At 56.6% G+C, this 19,507-nt stretch overlaps 1 long non-coding RNA gene across 1 annotated transcript; it reads right to left on the reverse strand.

The window, feature by feature from the left end:
- Window positions 1-25: 25 nt before the first annotated feature.
- LOC142481332 (uncharacterized) lies at window positions 26-19,221 on the reverse strand. The gene is made up of 3 exons (XR_012795747.1): window positions 19,092-19,221; window positions 4,698-4,806; window positions 26-124 (listed from the first exon to the last, which is right to left on the reverse strand). It is a non-coding gene; the product is annotated as an uncharacterized LOC142481332 (long non-coding RNA).
- Window positions 19,222-19,507: the final 286 nt, after the last annotated feature.

Genomic DNA, 19,507 nt, shown 5'->3' on the forward strand with positions numbered 1-19,507 from the left:
CATCCCCTCAGGACACAACACTTACCCCAGAGGGTAATAAGGTTTGCTGGGGTGACCGATGTTAGTCACATGACCAGATGGCAGGTGAGGAGGGAGCTGTGACTGGCTGATGTTGGAAGAACATCTGAGGGGGAGAGAAGGGGGAGGGGGAGAGAAGGGGGGAGGGGAGAGAAGGGGGGAGGGGGAGAGAAGGGGGGGGGGGGAGAAAGGGGGGGGGGAGAGAAAGGGGGGGGGGAGAGAAAGGGGGGGGGGGAGAGAAAGGGGGGGGGGAGAGAAAGGGGGGGGTGAGAGAAAAGGGGGGGGGAGAGATGTTAGACAGCGGCAGTGACACACACACAGCCATCCTCCCCCTCACATCCAGCGGCAGTGCCAGCCCCCCCCCTCACATCCAGCGGCAGTGCCAGCCCCCCCCCTCACATCCAGCGGCAGTGCCAGCCCTCCCCCTCACATCCAGCGGCAGTGCCAGCCCCCCCCCTCACATCCAGCGGCAGTGCCAGCCCCCCCCTCACATCCAGCGGCAGTGCCAGCCCCCCCCCTCACATCCAGCGGCAGTGCCATCCTCCCCCTCACATCCAGCGGCAGTGCCAGCCCCCCCCCTCACATCCAGCGGCAGTGCCAGCCCCCCCCCCTCACATCCAGCGGCAGTGCCAGCCCCCCCCCTCACATCCAGCGGCAGTGCCATCCTCCCCCTCACATCCAGCGGCAGTGCCATCCTCCCCCTCACATCCAGCGGCAGTGCCAGCCCCCCCCCCTCACATCCAGCGGCAGTGCCATCCTCCCCCTCACATCCAGCGGTAGTCCCAGCCTCGCTCACACACACTACTACACCATGTATACACAGCACAGGTACAGCACGGGCAGTGCCAGCCTCCCCCTCACACACACTACTACACCATGTATACACAGCACAGGTACAGCGCGGGCAGTGCCAGCCTCCCCCTCACTCACACTACTACACCATGTATACACAGCACAGGTACAGCGCGGGCAGTGCCAGCCTCCCCCTCACACACACTACTACACCATGTATACACAGCACAGGTACAGCGCGGGCAGTGCCAGCCTCCCCCTCACACACACTACTACACCATGTATACACAGCACAGGTACAGCGCGGGCAGCGGCAGTGCCAGCCTCCCCCTCACACACACTACTACACCATGTATACACAGCACAGGTACAGCGCGGGCAGTGCCAGCCTCCCCCTCACACACTACTACACCATGTATACACAGCACAGGTACAGCGCGGGCAGTGCCAGCCTCCCCCTCACACACACTACTACACCATGTATACACAGCACAGGTACAGCGCGGGCAGTGCCAGCCTCCCCCCTCACACACTACTACACCATGTATACACAGCACAGGTACAGCGCGGGCAGTGCCAGCCTCCCCCTCACACACACTACTACACCATGTATACACAGCACAGGTACAGCGCGGGCAGCGGCAGTGCCAGCCTCCCCTCACACACTAATACACCATGTATACACAGCACAGGTACAGCGCGGGCAGTGCCAGCCTCCCCCTCACACACACTACTACACCATGTATACACAGCACAGGTACAGTGCGGGCAGTGCCAGCCTCCCCCTCACACACACTACTACACCATGTATACACAGCACAGGTACAGCGCGGGCAGTGCCAGCCTCCCCCTCACACACTACTACACCATGTATACACAGCACAGGTACAGCGCGGGCAGTGCCAGCCTCCCCCTCACACACACTACTACACCATGTATACACAGCACAGGTACAGTGCGGGCAGTGCCAGCCTCCCCTCACACACTAATACACCATGTATACACAGCACAGGTACAGCGCGGGCAGTGGCAGTGCCAGCCTCCCCCCACACACACTACTACACCATGTATACACAGCACAGGTACAGCGCGGGCAGTGCCAGCCTCCCCCTCACACACACTACTACACCATGTATACACAGCACAGGTACAGCGCGGGCAGCGGCAGTGCCAGCCTCCCCCTCACACACACTACTACACCATGTATACACAGCACAGGTACAGCGCGGGCAGTGCCAGCCTCCCCCTCACACACACTACTACACCATGTATACACAGCAGAGGTACAGCGCGGGCAGCGGCAGTGCCAGCCTCCCCCTCACACACAACTACACCATGTATACACAGCACAGGTACAGCGCGGGCAGTGCCAGCCTCCCCTCACACACACTACTACACCATGTATACACAGCACAGGTACAGCGCGGACAGCGGTAGTGCCAGCCTCCCCCTCACACACACTACTACACAATGTATACACAGCACAGGTACAGCGCGGGCAGCGGCAGTGCCAGGCTCCCCCTCACACACACTACTACACCATGTATACACAGCACAGGTACAGCGCGGGCAGTGCCAGCCTCTCCCTCACACACACTACTACACCATGTATACACAGCACAGGTACAGCGCGGGCAGTGCCAGCCTCCCGCTCACACACACTACTACACCATGTATACACAGCGCAGGTACAGCGCGGGCAGTGCCAGCCTCCCCCTCACATACACTACTACACCATGTATACACAGCACAGGTACAGCGCGGGCAGCAGCAGTGCCAGCCTCCCCCTCACACACACTACTACACCATGTATACACAGCACAGGTACAGCGCGGGCAGCGGCAGTGCCAGCCTCCCCCTCACACACACTACTACACCATGTATACACAGCACAGGTACAGCGCGGGCAGCGGCAGTGCCAGCCTCCCCCTCACACACACTACTACACCATGTATACACAGCACAGGTACAGCGCGGGCAGCGGCAGTGCCAGCCTCCCCTCACACACACTACTACACCATGTATACACAGCACAGGCACAGCGCGGGCAGTGCCAGCCTCCCCGCTCACACACACTACTACACCATGTATACACAGCACAGGTACAGTGCGGGCAGTGCCAGCCTTCACCTCACACACACTACTACACCATGTATACACAGCACAGGTACAGCGCGGGCAGTGCCAGCCTCCCCCTCACACACACTACTACACCATGTATACACAGCACAGGTACAGCGCGGGCAGCGGCAGTGCCAGTCTCCCCCTCACACACACTACTACACCATGTATACACAGCGCAGGTACAGCGCGGGCAGTGCCAGCCTCCCCCTCACATACACTATTACACCATGTATACACAGCACAGGTACAGCGCGGGCAGCAGCAGTGCCAGCCTCCCCCTCACACACACTACTACACCATGTATACACAGCACAGGTACAGCGCGGGCAGTGCCAGCCTCCCTCTCACACACACTACTACACCATGTATACACAGCACAAGTACAGCGCGGGCAGCGGCAGTGCCAGCCTCCCCCTCACACACACTACTACACCATGTATACACAGCACAGGTACAGCGCGGGCAGTGCCAGCCTCCCCCTCACACACACTACTACACCATGTATACACAGCACAAGTACAGCGCGGGCAGCGGCAGCCTCCCCCTCACACACACTACTACACTATGTATACACAGCACAGGTACAGCGCGGGCAGCGGCAGTGCCAGCCTCCCCCTCACACACACTACTACACCATGTATACACAGCACAGGTACAGCGCGGGCAGCGGCAGCCTCCCTCTCACACACTACTACACCATGTATAGACAGCACAGGTACAGCGCGGGCAGCGGCAGTGCCAGCCTCCCTCTCACACACACTACTACACCATGTATACACAGCACAGGTACAGCGCGGGCAGCGGCAGTGCCAGCCTCCCTCACACACACACTACTACACCATGTATACACAGCACAGGTACAGCGCGGGCAGTGCCAGCCTCCCCCTCACACACACTACTACACCATGTATACACAGCACAGGTACAGCGCGGGCAGTGCCAGCCTCCCCCTCACACACACTACTACACCATGTATACACAGCACAGGTACAGCGCGGACAGCGGTAGTGCCAGCCTCCCCCTCACACACACTACTACACCATGTATACACAGCACAGGTACAGCGCGGGCAGCGGCAGTGCCAGTCTCCCCCTCACACACACTACTACACCATGTATACACAGCGCAGGTACAGCGCGGGCAGTGCCAGCCTCCCCCTCACATACACTACTACACCATGTATACACAGCACAGGTACAGCGCGGGCAGCAGCAGTGCCAGCCTCCCCCTCACACACACTACTACACCATGTATACACAGCACAGGTACAGCGCGGGCAGTGCCAGCCTCCCTCTCACACACACTACTACACCATGTATACACAGCACAAGTACAGCGCGGGCAGCGGCAGTGCCAGCCTCCCCCTCACACACACTACTACACCATGTATACACAGCACAGGTACAGCGCGGGCAGCGGCAGCCTCCCTCTCACACACTACTACACCATGTATACACAGCACAGGTACAGCGCGGGCAGCGGCAGTGCCAGCCTCCCTCACACACACACTACTACACCATGTATACACAGCACAGGTACAGCGCGGGCAGTGCCAGCCTCCCCCTCACACACACTACTACACCATGTATACACAGCACAGGTACAGCGCGGGCAGTGCCAGCCTCCCCCTCACACACACTACTACACCATGTATACACAGCACAGGTACAGCGCAGGCAGTGCCAGCCTCCCCCTCACACACACTACTACACCATGTATAAACAGCACAGGTACAGCACGGGCAGTGCCAGTCTTTCCCTCACCTGCCCGCAGGTGCCCATGGTCTGGGGTGGGGGGGGCTCCATGCTGTGTTGATGAAGGGATCTCGCGGAAAGCGGGAGCCGAACTGATCCTGTGAGCGATACATCCAGACTGAGGGAGGGAAAAGAAATGGAGATTAATAATAATAATAATATCTCCCCAGTGATCTCCCAGGTCCTGCGGTTACAGTCTCTCTTCTCCACGTCGGTCCCACACATTCCCTCATCCCATCCTCTCCAGCCTGTGTCTCCCCACTGCTGGATGAAGCCTCCCCAGTGATCTCCCAGGTCCTGCGGTTACAGCCTCTCTTATCCACGTCACTCCCACACATTCCCTCATCCCATCCTCTCCAGCCCGTGTCTCCCCACTGCTGCATGTAGTCCCCCCAGGTCCTGCGGTTACAGCCTCTCTTCTTCACGTCGCTCCCACACATTCCCTCATCCCATCCTCCCCAGCCCGTGTCTCCCCACTGCTGGATGAAGCCTCCCCAGTGATCTCCCAGGTCCTGCGGTTACAACCTCTCTTCTCCACGTCGCTCCCACACATTCCCTCACCCCATCCTCTCCAGCCTGTGTCTCCCCACTGCTGGATGAAGCCTCCCCAGAGATCTCCCAGGTCCTGCGGTTACAGCCTCTCTTCTCCACGTCGCTCCCACACATTCCCTCATCCCATCCTCTCCAGCCCCTGTCTCCCCACTGCTGGGTGAAGTCTCCCCAGTGATCTCCCAAATCCTGTGGTTACAGCCTCTCTTCTCCACGTTGCTCCCACACATTCCCTCATCCCATCCTCCCCAGCCCGTGTCTCCCCACTGCTGGATGAAGCCTCCCCAGTGATCTCCCAAATCCTGTGGTTACAGCCTCTCTTCTCCACGTCGCTCCCACACATTCCCTCACCCCATCCTCCCCAGCCTTTGTCTCCCCACTGCTGGATGAAGCCTCCCCAGTGATCTCCCAAATCCTGTGGTTACAGCCTCTCTTCTCCACGTCGCTCCCACACATTCCCTCACCCCATCCTCTCCAGCCCGTGTCTCCCCACTGCTGGATGAAGCCTCCCCAGTGATCTCCCAGGTCCTGCGGTTACAGCCGCTCTTCTCCACGTCGCTCCCACACATTCCCTCATCTCATCCTCTCCAGCCCGTGTCTCCCCACTGCTGGATGAAGTCTCCCCAGTGATCTCCCAGGTCCTGCGGTTACAGCTTCTCTTCTCCACGTCGCTCCCACACATTCCCTCATCCCATCCTCTCCAGCCCGTGTCTCCCCACTGCTGGATGAAGCCTCCCCAGTGATCTCCCAGGTCCTGCGGTTACAGCCTCTCTTCTCCACATCGCTCCCACTTACGTTCTCATCTCATCCTCCTAACTTTTGGGCGCCTCGGTCTTTTAATCACTCGTGATCCAGTCGAGTTCCATCTTTGTCCAATGGTCATTTCTTCTTGTGACATGTCCGGCACACCGCCATTATAATTCCTTCCCCCGTGTGATGAGGTGACAGACTTTTGATGGTTTCGAGCCCATTCATTCTTTTTCCTCTTTCGGCTAATACCCAGCATGCATCTCACCATACTTCTCTGGATAATACCCAGCATGCATCTCTCCATACTTCTCTGGATAATGCCCAGCATGCATCTCTCCATACTTATTTGCCTTGTCTGAAGCTTAAGTATTATATTCGCACTTAGGGTCCAAGTTTCACATCCGGATGTGAGCACGACCCCAACGCAAGGGGAAGAGAGACGTTTTCCAACCAGTTGTCTCCTCGCAGGTGGAGAAAGACGCCGGCACACGGACCTGAGCAGTAATGCTTTATTGTCCCAGGTTTTCCCACGTTTCGGCCTATTTCTAGGTGAGGACTAGCAGGGATGGACAATGAACACATTTATACCCCCTCTGACTTGCTTCTTCCACACGCATCCGTCCCATCTTCATTCTCCTGTTCATTCCATTCACACGGTTCCCACCATCGTTACTCGCCGGGTGAGGTAGACATCGTCTTCCACGTCTTCTAGGTCTCTTCCATTTATCCCGATCTTTGCAGAGGTGACACGTTTGTTGAACATCACGGTGGTGTCGCTGAGACTCATATGGAAGCCACTTTCTCACCGGCTTCGGCGAGTTCCCCGATTTGCTGCTGGAGATCTTGTCGACAAATCGTAGGTAACTCGAAGCTTTGGTGACACGGTGTCTCCCTGCCGCACTCCCTTGCTGATCCTGGTGACACGGTGTCTCCCTGCCGCACTCCCTTACTGATCCTGGTGACATGGTGTCTCCCTGCTGCACTCCCTCGCTGATCCTGGTGACACGGTGTCTCCCAGCCGCACTCCCTTACTGATCCTGGTGACACGGTGTCTCCCTGCCGCACTCCCTCACTGATCCTGGTGACACGGTGTCTCCCTGCCGCACTCCCTTGCTGATCCTGGTGACACGGTGTCTCCCTGCCACACTCCCTTACTGATCCTGGTGACACAGTGTCTCCCTGCCGCACTCCCTCACTGATCCTGGTGACACGGCGTCTCCCTGCCGCACTCCCTCACTGATCCTGGTGACACGGTGTCTCCCTGCCGCACTCCCTCGCTGATCCTGGTGACACGGTGTCTCCCTGCCGCACTCCCTTGCTGATCCTGGTGACACGGTGTCTCCCTGCCGCACTCCCTCGCTGATCCTGGTGACACGGTGTCTCCCTGTCGCACTCCCTTGCTGATCCTCATGACACGGTGTCTCCCTGCCGCACTCCCTCGCTGATCCTGGTGTCACGGTGTCTCCCTGTCGCACTCACTCACTGATCCTGGTGACACGGTGTCTCCCTGCCGCACTCCCTCGCTGATCCTGGTGACACGGTGTCTCCCTGCCGCACTCCCTTGCTGATCCTCGTGACACGGTGTCTCCCTGCCGCACTCCCTCGCTGATCATGGTGACACGGTGTCTCCCTGAAGCACTCCCTCGCTGATCCTGGTGACACGGTGTCTCCCTGCCGCACTCCCTTGCTGCTCCTGGTGACACGGTGTCTCCCTGCCGCACTCCCTCGCTGATCCTAGTGACACTGTGTCTCCCTGCCGCACTCCCTTGCTGATCCTGGTGACACGGTGTCTCCCTGCCGCACTCCCTCGCTGATCCTAGTGACACTGTGTCTCCCTGCCGCACTCCCTTGCTGATCCTGGTGACACGGTGTCTCCCTGCCGCACTCCCTTGCTGATCCTGGTGACACGGCGTCTCCCTGCCGCACTCCCTTGCTGATCCTGGTGACACGGCGTCTCCCTGCCGCACTCCCTTGCTGATCCTTACCTTGCTTATATCTTCATGTAATCCAACGTTTGATGTGACATTCTCATACATATTCTTTATAATATTAACGTACGCTTCTCCAACACTTTGTCTTCTTCATGCATGTAGTGGGACCGCCGAGGTGTAGACAGAATGAAATGCTGAATTCTAAGCTGGATGGTAGATCTTATTCATTACTTTGGGAAATCCCGCTAGCTCTCTGGGCCGGGCAAAGTCCAGGATCTGTCCCACCTGATTAGCGAGTATCTCCATAAAACGCTTGGAAGTGATTGGGAGAAGACTGGTTGGTCTGGAGGTCTTTGTCTCCTCTCTTGTGGATGAAGATAACCAAAATAATTGCTCCAATGGTCTTCACATTGCGTAGCCCGCAACCAACCTCACACTGATGAGACCCAAAAGGTCGGAACAGTTGTCCGTGAGTAGATTGCGGATCATCTTACATAGCTCATCAATATGCAATTCTTCATTTTGCATCTTGTGTATCACTGATTGTTTTTTGTCAGACTTGTTCTTATCCTGTTTTTTGTTGGCGATTCCTCCCGTTTGTTCTGCGCCTTCATCTACAATCCTCCTAAGTTCTTCATCATCGTTTGTTAACGTGACCTCCCCCCCCCTCCCTGTGCAGTTTGAGCAAGCTAGCGGTTCTTCAGAGATTCTCGGCCGTTATTCTTGAGGTTGAATATTTTTGTCTTTTTAATCCGTTTTTTTTTGTCTTCTTTCTATCTTCGTGACCCGGTTTGTTGATTGTTTTGTTGTCTTCTTTTTAATCCATTTTCTTCTTCTTCCCATCTTCACATTCAGATGTAATCTGCAGCGAGCCCATCGTGATCGCTCCTTGTGTCAGAACGGTTAAGGACTGTGCAGTCTTCCATCACGGGTTTCTTGTTAATTAGGATCTAGTCCGGTCCATTCTTGACCCCATGCTGGAGATCTTTTTGACAAATCGGAGGTGACTCGAAGCTTTGGTGACACGGTGTCTCCCTGCCGCACTCCCTTACTGATCCTGGTGACACGGCGTCTCCCTGCCGCACTCCCTTACTGATCCTGGTGACACGGCGTCTCCCTGCCGCACTCCCTCACTGATCCTGGTGACACGGCGTCTCCCTGTCGCACTCCCTCGCTGATCCTGGTGATACGGTGTCTCCCTGCCGCACTCCCTTACTGATCCTGGTGACACGGTGTCTCCCTGCCGCACTCCCTTACTGATCCTGGTGACACGGCGTCTCCCTGCCGCACTCCCTCACTGATCCTGGTGACACGGCGTCTCCCTGTCGCACTCCCTCGCTGATCCTGGTGATACGGTGTCTCCCTGCCGCACTCCCTTACTGATCCTGGTGACACGGTGTCTCCCTGTCGCACTCCCATGCTGATCCTCGTGACACGGTGTCTCCCTGCCGCACTCCCTCGCTGATCCTGGTGACACGGTGTCTCCCTGCCGCACTCCCTTACTGATCCTGGTGACACAGTGTCTCCCTGCCGCACTCCCTCGCTGATCCTGGTGACACAGTGTCTCCCTGCCGCACTCACTCACTGATCCTGGTGACACTGTCTCCCTGCCGCACTCCCTTGCTGATCCTGGGGACACGGTGTCTCCCTGCCTCGCTGATCCTGGTGACACGGCGTCTCCCTGCCGCACTCCCGCGCTGATCCTGGTGACACAGCGTCTCCCTGCCGCAATCCCTCGCTGATCCTGGTGACACGGTGTCTCCCTGCCGCACTCCCTCGCTGATCCTGGTGACACAGTGTCTCCCTGCCACACTCCCTAGCTGATCCTGGTGACACTGTCTCCCTGCCGCACTCCCTCGCTGATCCTGGTGACACGGTGTCTCCCTGACGCTCTCCCTTGCTGATCCTGGTGACACAGTGTCTCCCTGCCGCACTCCCTCGCTGATCCTGGTGACACGGTGTCTCCCTGCCGCACTCCCTTACTGATCCTGGTGACACAGTGTCTCCCTGCCGCACTCCCTCGCTGATCCTGGTGACACTGTCTCCCTGCCGCACTCCCGCGCTGATCCTGGTGACACAGTGTCTCCCTGCCACACTCCCTCGCTGATCCTGGTGACACGGTGTCTCCCTGCCGCACTCCCTCGCTGATCCTGGTGACACGGCGTCTCCCTGCCGCACTCCCTCGCTGATCCTGGTGACACGGCGTCTCCCTGCCGCACTCCCTCGCTGTTCCTGGTGACACGGTGTCTCCCTGCCGCACTCCCGCGCTGATCCTGGTGACACGGTGTCTCCCTGCCGCACTCCCTCGCTGATCCTGGTGACACAGTGTCTCCCTGCCGCACTCCCTCGCTGATCCTGGTGACACGGTGTCTCCCTGCCGCACTCCCTCGCTGATCCTGGTGACACGGTGTCTCCCTGCCGCACTACCGCGCTGATCCTGGTGACACGGTGTCTCCCTGCCGCACTCCCTCGCTGATCCTGGGGACACGGTGTCTCCCTGCCGCACTCCCTCGCTGATCCTGGTGACAGTGTCTCCCTGCCGCACTCCCTCGCTGATCCGTATCTTGCTTATATATTCATGTAATCCAACGGTTCATGTTATAATATTAACGTATACGCTTCAACACTTTGTCTCCTTAATCCACGTGGGACCGCCGAGGCGCAGACAGAATCAAACGCTTCTCTGTAACCTACGAATCTTAAGACGCGCGATCGTATACCCGCACTCATTCTGAGGTTTCAGCCAACTTAAAGAAGTACGGAGAGATGCATGCTGGGTATTACCCGGAGACGTATATAGAGAGATGCATGCTGGGTATTACCCAGAGACGTATGGAGAGATGCATGCTGGGTATTACCCGGAGACGTATAGAGAGATGCATGCTGGGTATTACCCAGAGACGTATGGAGAGATGCATGCTGGGTATTACCCGGAGACGTATGGAGAGATGCATGCTGGGTATTACCCAGAGACGTATGGAGAGATGCATGCTGGGTATTACCCGGAGACGTTTGGAGAGATGCATGCTGGGTATTACCCGGAGACGTATGGAGAGATGCATGCTGGGTATTACCCAGAGACAGGCAAATTAATGGCTGGGTCCGAGAGCAAACAAAGAGTCGGTGACCTCGTCACGCGGGGGAAGGAAATAAAATGGCGGTGGGGCCGGACGTATCGCGAGGAGATGATATGACCATCGCTGGACAAAGAAGGAACTCGACTGGATCCCCAGAGAGACGAAAAGACCAAGGCGATGACCCGAAGTCAGGTGGCCTATTGGGGCACGCTGTGGGGGGCGCGCACACTCCACCCCCGGGGGGCGCGCACACTCCACTCCACAATGAGCAGCCATTTTACCTTCTGTTTCAACATTGCCCCTTATTCCTATTATATATTATGTATTGTGCCCCACACACTCCGCCCCCCACACACTCCGCCCCCCACACACTCCGCCCCCCACACACTCCGCCCCCCACACACTCCGCCCCCCACACACTCCGCCCCCCACACACTCCGCCCCCCACACACTCCGCCCCCCACACACTCCGGAATATGTTGGCTCTTCACAAATAAATCAATAAATTGTATATATGTACACACACACACACACACACACACACACACACACACACACACACACACACACACACACACACACACACACACACCTTTCCTCAAGTCCTTATCTCATTGCCTCAGTGGCGGGACGGTGGCAGCGGGCGCGCAGGAAGACGTACAGTGGCGGGACGGTGGCAGCGGGCGCGCAGGAAGACGTACAGTGGCGGGACGGTGGCAGCGGGCGCGCAGGAAGACGTACAGTGGCGGGACGGTGGCAGCGGGCGTGCAGGAAGACGTACAGTGGCGGGACGGTGGCAGCGGACGCGCAGGAAGATGTACAGTGGCGGGACGGTGGCAGCGGGCGCGCAGGAAGACGTACAGTGGCGGGACGGTGGCAGCGGGCGCGCAGGAAGACGTATAGTGGCGGGACGGTGGCAGCGGGCGCGCAGGAAGACGTACAGTGGCGGGACGGTGGCAGCGGGCGCGCAGGAAGACGTACAGTGGCGGGACGGTGGCAGCGGGCGCGCAGGAAGACGTACAGTGGCGGGACGGTGGCAGCGGGCGCGCAGGAAGACGTACAGTGGCGGGACGGTGGCAGCGGGCGCGCAGGAAGACGTACAGTGGCGGGACGGTGGCAGCGGGCGCGCAGGAAGATGTACAGTGGCGGGACGGTGGCAGCGGGCGCGCAGGAAGATGTACAGTGGCGGGACGGTGGCAGCGGGCGCGCAGGAAGACGTACAGTGGCGGGACGGTGGCAGCGGGCGCGCAGGAAGACGTACAGTGGCGGGACGGTGGCAGCGGGCGCGCAGGAAGATGTACAGTGGCGGGACGGTGGCAGCGGGCGCGCAGGAAGATGTACAGTGGCGGGACGGTGGCAGCGGGCGCGCAGGAAGATGTACAGTGGCGGGACGGTGGCAGCGGGCGCGCAGGAAGAAGTACAGTGGCGGGACGGTGGCAGCGGGCGCGCAGGAAGACGTACAGTGGCGGGACGGTGACAGCGGGCGCGCAGGAAGACGTACAGTGGCGGGACGGTGGCAGCGGGCTCGCAGGGAGACGTACAGTGGCGGGACGGTGGCAGCGGGCGCGCAGGAAGACGTACAGTGGCGGGACGGTGGCAGCGGGCGCGCAGGAAGACGTACAGTGGCGGGACGGTGGCAGCGGGCGCGCAGGAAGACGTACAGTGGCGGGACGGTGGCAGCGGGCGCGCAGGAAGATGTACAGTGGCGGGACGGTGGCAGCGGGCGCGCAGGAAGAAGTACAGTGGCGGGACGGTGGCAGCGGGCGCGCAGGAAGACGTACAGTGGCGGGACGGTGGCAGCGGGCGCGCAGGAAGACGTACAGTGGCGGGACGGTGGCAGCGGGCGCGCAGGAAGAAGTACAGTGGCGGGACGGTGGCAGCGGGCGCGCAGGAAGACGTACAGTGGCGGGACGGTGGCAGCGGGCGCGCAGGAAGACGTACAGTGGCGGGACGGTGGCAGCGGGCGCGCAGGAAGACGTACAGTGGCGGGACGGTGGCAGCGGGCGCGCAGGAAGACGTACAGTGGCGGGACGGTGGCAGCGGACGCGCAGGAAGATGTACAGTGGCGGGACGGTGGCAGCGGGCGCGCAGGAAGACGTACAGTGGCGGGACGGTGGCAGCGGGCGCGCAGGAAGAAGTACAGTGGCGGGACGGTGGCAGCTAGAAGGAATCGATCTTATCCAGAAAAGAGAGAGAGCTAGAAGGAATCAGAATCTTATCCAGAAGAGAGAGCTAGAAGGAATCAGAATCCTCGGAGGTTAAACACCAGCTTTCATTCCCACCTCAGTCTGGTTACTTACACCTGGCAGCCGGTCTCCGGTGCAGCAGCACGGCCAGAACTGGGAGAGGGACTTGAGAAGATTAAATGGGATATTGTTGGCCTTAGTGAAGCAAGACGGAAAGATGAAGGTCTCCTTGAGCCCGAAAGCGACCACCTATTCTAGTACCGAGGAACAAAACAGGGACGAATCAGCGGTGGAGGCTTCATCGTTACCAAGAGATGGATAAACAGTGGTGGAAGCTTCATCGTTACCAAGAGATGGAGAAACAGTGGTGGAAGCTTCATCGTTACCAAGAGATGGAGAAACAGTAGTGGAAGCTTCATCGTTATCAAGAGATGGAGAAACAGTGGTGGAAGCTTCATTGTTACCAAGAGATGGAGAAACAGTAGTGGAAGCTTCATCGTTATCAAGAGATGGAGAAACAGTGGTGGAAGCTTCATTGTTACCAAGAGATGGAAAGACAGTGGTGGAGGCTTCATCGTTACCAAGAGATGGAGAAACAGTGGTGGAAGCTTCATCGTTACCAAGAGATGGAGAAACAGTGGTGGAGGCTTCATCGTTACCAAGAGATGGAGAAACAGTGGTGGAGGCTTCATCGTTACCAAGAGATGGAGAAACAGTGGTGGAAGCTTCATCGTTCCCAAGAGAAGGAGAAACAGTGGTGGAAGCTTCATCGTTACCAAGAGATGGAGAAACAGTGGTGGAAGCTTCATCGTTACCAAGAGATGGAGAAACAGTGGTGGAGGCTTCATCGTTACCAAGAAATGGAGAAACAGTGGTGGAAGCTTCATCGTTACCAAGAGATGGAGAAACAGTGGTGGAAGCTTCATCGTTACCAAGAGATGGAGAAACAGTGGTGGAAGCTTCATCGTTACCAAGAGATGGAGAAACAGTGGTGGAGGCTTCATCGTTACCAAGAGATGGAGAAACAGTGGTGGAAGCTTCATCGTTACCAAGAGATGGAGAAACAGTGGTGGAGGCTTCATCGTTACCAAGAGATGGAGAAACAGTGGTGGAGGCTTCATCGTTACCAAGAGATGGAGAAACAGTGGTGGAAGCTTCATCGTTACCAAGAGATGGAGAAACAGTGGTGGAGGCTTCATCGTTACCAAGAGATGGAGAAACAGTGGTGGAAGCTTCATCGTTACCAAGAGATGGAGAAACAGTGGTGGAGGCTTCATCGTTACCAAGAGATGGAGAAACAGTGGTGGAAGCTTCATCGTTACCAAGAGATGGAGAAACAGTGGTGGAGGCTTCATCGTTACCAAGAGATGGAGAAACAGTGGTGGAAGCTTCATCGTTACCAAGAGATGGAGAAACAGTGGTGGAAGCTTCATCGTTACCAAGAGATGGAGAAACAGTGGTGGAGGCTTCATCGTTAGCAAGAGATGGAGAAACAGTGGTGGAAGCTTCATCTTTACCAAGAGATGGAGAAACAGTGGTGGAGGCTTCATCGTTACCCAGAGATGGAGAAACAGTGGTGGAAGCTTCATCGTTACCAAGAGATGGAGAAACAGTGGTGGAAGCTTCATCGTTACCAAGAGATGGAGAAACAGTGGTGGAAGCTTCATCGTTACCAAGAGAAGGAGAAACAGTGGTGGAAGCTTCATCGTTACCAAGAGATGGAGAAACAGTGGTGGAAGCTTCATCGTTACCAAGAGATGGAGAAACAGTGGTGGAAGCTTCATCGTTACCAAGAGATGGAGAAACAGTGGTGGAAGCTTCATCGTTACCAAGAGATGGAGAAACAGTGGTGGAAGCTTCATCGTTACCAAGAGATGGAGAAACAGTGGTGGAGGCTTCATCGTTACCAAGAGATGGAGAAACAGTGGTGGAAGCTTCATCGTTACCAAGAGATGGAGAAACAGTGGTGGAAGCTTCATCGTTACCAAGAGAAGGAGAAACAGTGGTGGAAGCTTCATCGTTACCAAGAGATGGAGAAACAGTGGTGGAAGCTTCATCGTTACCAAGAGATGGAGAAACAGTGGTGGAAGCTTCATCGTTACCAAGAGATGGAGAAACAGTGGTGGAGGCTTCATCGTTACCAAGAGATGGAGAAACAGTGGTGGAAGCTTCATCGTTACCAAGAGATGGAGAAACAGTGGTGGAGGCTTCATCGTTACCAAGAGATGGAGAAACAGTGGTGGAAGCTTCATCGTTACCAAGAGATGGAGAAACAGTGGTGGAGGCTTCATCGTTACCAAGAGATGGAGAAACAGTGGTGGAAGCTTCATCGTTACCAAGAGATGGAGAAACAGTGGTGGAGGCTTCATCGTTACCAAGAGATGGAGAAACAGTGGTGGAAGCTTCATCGTTACCAAGAGATGGAGAAACAGTGGTGGAGGCTTCATCGTTACCAAGAGATGGAGAAACAGTGGTGGAAGCTTCATCGTTACCAAGAGATGGAGAAACAGTGGTGGAAGCTTCATCGTTACCAAGAGATGGAGAAACAGTGGAGTATGAACGCTCATCGGAAAGAGCGTACAGAATCGTCATTTCAGGCAACAAAGATACAGGCTTCAAATAATCCGAGTGTTCGCTCCAACATGAAGCCGCGCGGACAATGACATGGAGACTTCTGCCATGAAAATCGGACAACATAACAACAAAAGGAAATGGTCACCTCAAGAGGGTTATGGGAGATTTCAATGCAAAGATGGGTGCCCCCCAGAAAGACGAAGCATACCGTGGGCAAGGAGGGTTACGGGGACAGGGATGAACGTGGGGACAGATTGGGAGAATTTGCAGAATGGGAAACCTGCTACATCATGAATTCATTCTCAGAGAAGAAACCAAATACAGAATGGACATGGCATGGACCCAATGGGGTCAAGAATGGACCGGACTAGATCCTAATTAACAAGAAACCTGGGATTGAAGACATCAGTCCTTAACCGTTCTGACACCGATGGGTTCGCTGAAAATTACATGTGACGGTGAAGATGGGAAGAAGAAAATGGATTAAAAAGAAGACAAACAAACAATCAACATCAAGAACACCGGACAATTTAAAATAGAGCGAGTAAAAATCGCTTCCGTTTGCCCGAAATACACAGGGACACGTCAACAAACGATGATGGAGAAGTTAGGAAGATTGTGGAGGAAACGGGAGGAACAAATCGCCAACAAAAAAACAGGAAAAGAAATTATCCGACGAGACAAAACAACGAATGAGGAAGCAACAAGATTTGACGCAATCCCAAGACCCAAGTGAAGACGCACATCTGTGCGAGGCGATCGGCGAAGGTGGAACTGAAGCTGCGAGAGAACATAACTGATGTGGTGAGGAAGACTAGCGAAGATAACAAAAGCTTAAAGAAGATGAAGCACCAAATCGTGGAGCTCAAACAAGACGATGGAACTAGAACAGACCGGGCTATTATCATAGAGGGTGGAGACTTCTGCGTGACACTGTGTGAGGACACGGGTCACGCCGGGAATAATCCAGCAGAGGACCAGTGAGAAGAAGCCACCAAATGATGTACCACGTGTCCTTCCCGAAGAAGTGGCAAAGGCAAGAACAGCCATGAGGAACGGGACGGCTCCTGGGGAAGAGGGAATTACAAGAGAAACCCTGGAAGAAGCGGGGGGGAGAAGTACAGAGAATCTGTGTAATACTCTTCACACGCGGCTGGAAGAACGGGGGACAGCTCCTTCCAGAAGGATCGGCTCAGTGAGGAAAGACACTGACTGGCACTGAGTTTGAAGCAGGGAAACCAGGTTCAATTCCCGGTGTTGGCTCCTTGCCACCATGGGCAAGTCGCTTTATCTCCCTGTGCCCCAGCCGCCAAAAACATAGATTGTAAGCTCCACGGGGCAGGGACCTGCGCCTGCAAAATGTCTCTGTAACGCGCTACGTAAAACGAGCAGCTCTATACAAGAACAAACAATTATTATTATTATATTATACCATAGTTATCCTCATGCACAAGAGAGGAGACAAAGGCCTGAAGAACACCCAGTCCACTTCCCATCACTTCCAACATGTTTACGATGGTTCTCGCTATTCGGCTTTCGCGCGGCCTAGAGAACAAGTGGGATTTTGAAGTGTATAGGACACAACGGAGCACGTCGTAGAAGAAGGGATTTCCCAAAGTAAGGAGTACCATCTACCAGTATTTGTAGATGACAACAAAGCGTTTGACGGTCTACACCTCCGTGGTTTAAAACGCATTAAGAAGACGCGTACATTGATATTAAGTCATGTTCGCGTGAAGGCCGCATCATCCCTCAAAGAACATGAAGATACGCAAGATATGGATCAGTAAGGGAGACATCGCGTCACCGAAGCTTTACACTGCAACGTGAAGAACGGTTCAAGACATTGAAATGGGACGTACGGGTGTGACCCGTGTATCCTGCCCGCGCTCACGCACGGGTGTGAACCGTGTATCCTGCCCGCGCTCACGTACGGGTGTGACCCGTGTATTCTGCCCGCGCTCACGTACGGGTGTGACCCGTGTATCCTGCCCGCGCTCACGTACGGGTGTGACCCGTGTATTCTGCCCGCGCTCACGTACGGGTGTGACCCGTGTATCCTGCCCGCGCTCACGTACGGATGTGACCCGTGTATCCTGCCCGCGCTCACGTACGGATGTGACCCGTGTATCCTGCTCGCGCTCACGTACGGATGTGACACTTGGACCCTAAATGCGAAGATAATTCACAAACTGCAGACAACGTGAAGAAAATGGCGGTGCGCCAGACATATCACGAGAAGGAATGACCATCGTTGGACAAAGATGAACTCAACTGGGATCCAAGAGAGATTACAAGATCAAGACGCCCAAAAGTAAGACGGGAGGATGAGATGAGAACGTGTGTGGGAGCGACGTGGAGAAGAGAGGCTGTAACCGCAGGACCTGGGAGATCACTGGGGAGACTTCATCCAGCAGTGGGGAGACACGGGCTGGAGAGGAAGGGATGAGGGAATGTGTGGGAGCGACGTGGAGAAGAGAGGCTGTAACCGCAGGACCTGGGAGATCACTGGGAAGGCTTCATCCAGTAGTGGGGAGACACGGGCTGGAGAGGATGGGATGAGGGAATGTGTGGGAGCGACGTGGAGAAGAGAGGCTGTAACCGCAGGACCTGGGAGATCACTGGGGAGGCTTCATCCAGCAGTGGGGCGACACGGGCTGGAGAGGATGGGATGAGGGAATGTGTGGGAGCGACGTGGAGAAGAGAGCCTGTAACCGCAGTACCTGGGGGATCACTGGGGAGGCTTCATCCAGCAGTGGAGAGACATGGGCTGGAGAGGATGGGATGAGGGAAGGTGTGGGAGCGACGTGGAGAAGAGGCTGTAACCGCAGGACCTGGGGGATCACTGGGGAGGCTTCATCCAGCAGTTGGGAGACACGGGCTGGAGAGGATGGGATGAGGGAAGGTGTGGGAGCGACGTGGAGAAGAGGCTGTAACCGCAGGACCTGGGGGATCACTGGGGAGACTTCATCCAGCAGTGGGGAGACACGGGCTGGAGAGGATGGGATGAGGGAAGGTGTGGGAGCGACGTGGAGAAGAGGCTGTAACCGCAGGACCTGGGGGATCACTGGGGAGGCTTCATCCAGTAGTTGGGAGACACGGGCTGGAGAGGATGGGATGAGGGAAGGTGTGGGAGCGACGTGGAGAAGAGGCTGTAACCGCAGGACCTGGGGGATCATTGGGGAGACTTCATCCAGCAGTGGGGAGACACAGGCTGGAGAGGGTGGGATGAGGGAATGTGTGGGAGCAACGTGGAGAAGAGAGGCTGTAACCGCAGGACCTGGGAGATCACTGGACACACACACACACACACACACACACACACACTGAAGGTACCGTTTCTATCTGTGCGGTTTCACAGGTCGGAGTCGAGGGGCTAAGGAGGCAGCATGGTGTCTGGGGTCACTGTGACAGCCTGGGGAGAGGAAAAGAGGGGAGAGAGACGTTAGAGAGAGGGACGGGGGAGGAAGAGGTGAGAGAGGGACGGGGGAGGAAGAGGTGGGAGGAAGAGGTGAGAGGGATGGGGGAGGAAGAGGTGAGAGGGACAGGGGTGAGAGAAAGGTATAGGGGGTGAGAGAGGGACGGGGCAGGAAGAGGTGAGAGATGGACGGGGGAGGAAGAGGTGAGAGAGAGACGGGGGAGGAAGAGGTGAGAGAGGGACGGGGGAGGAAGAGGTGAGAGAGGGACGGGGGAGGAAGAGGTGAGAGAGGGACGGGGGAGGAAGAGGTGAGAGGGACGGGGGAGGAAGAGGT

The sequence above is a fragment of the Ascaphus truei genome, unplaced genomic scaffold, assembly GCF_040206685.1.
Source record: "Ascaphus truei isolate aAscTru1 unplaced genomic scaffold, aAscTru1.hap1 HAP1_SCAFFOLD_2533, whole genome shotgun sequence".
Classification (NCBI taxonomy): domain Eukaryota; kingdom Metazoa; phylum Chordata; class Amphibia; order Anura; family Ascaphidae; genus Ascaphus; species Ascaphus truei.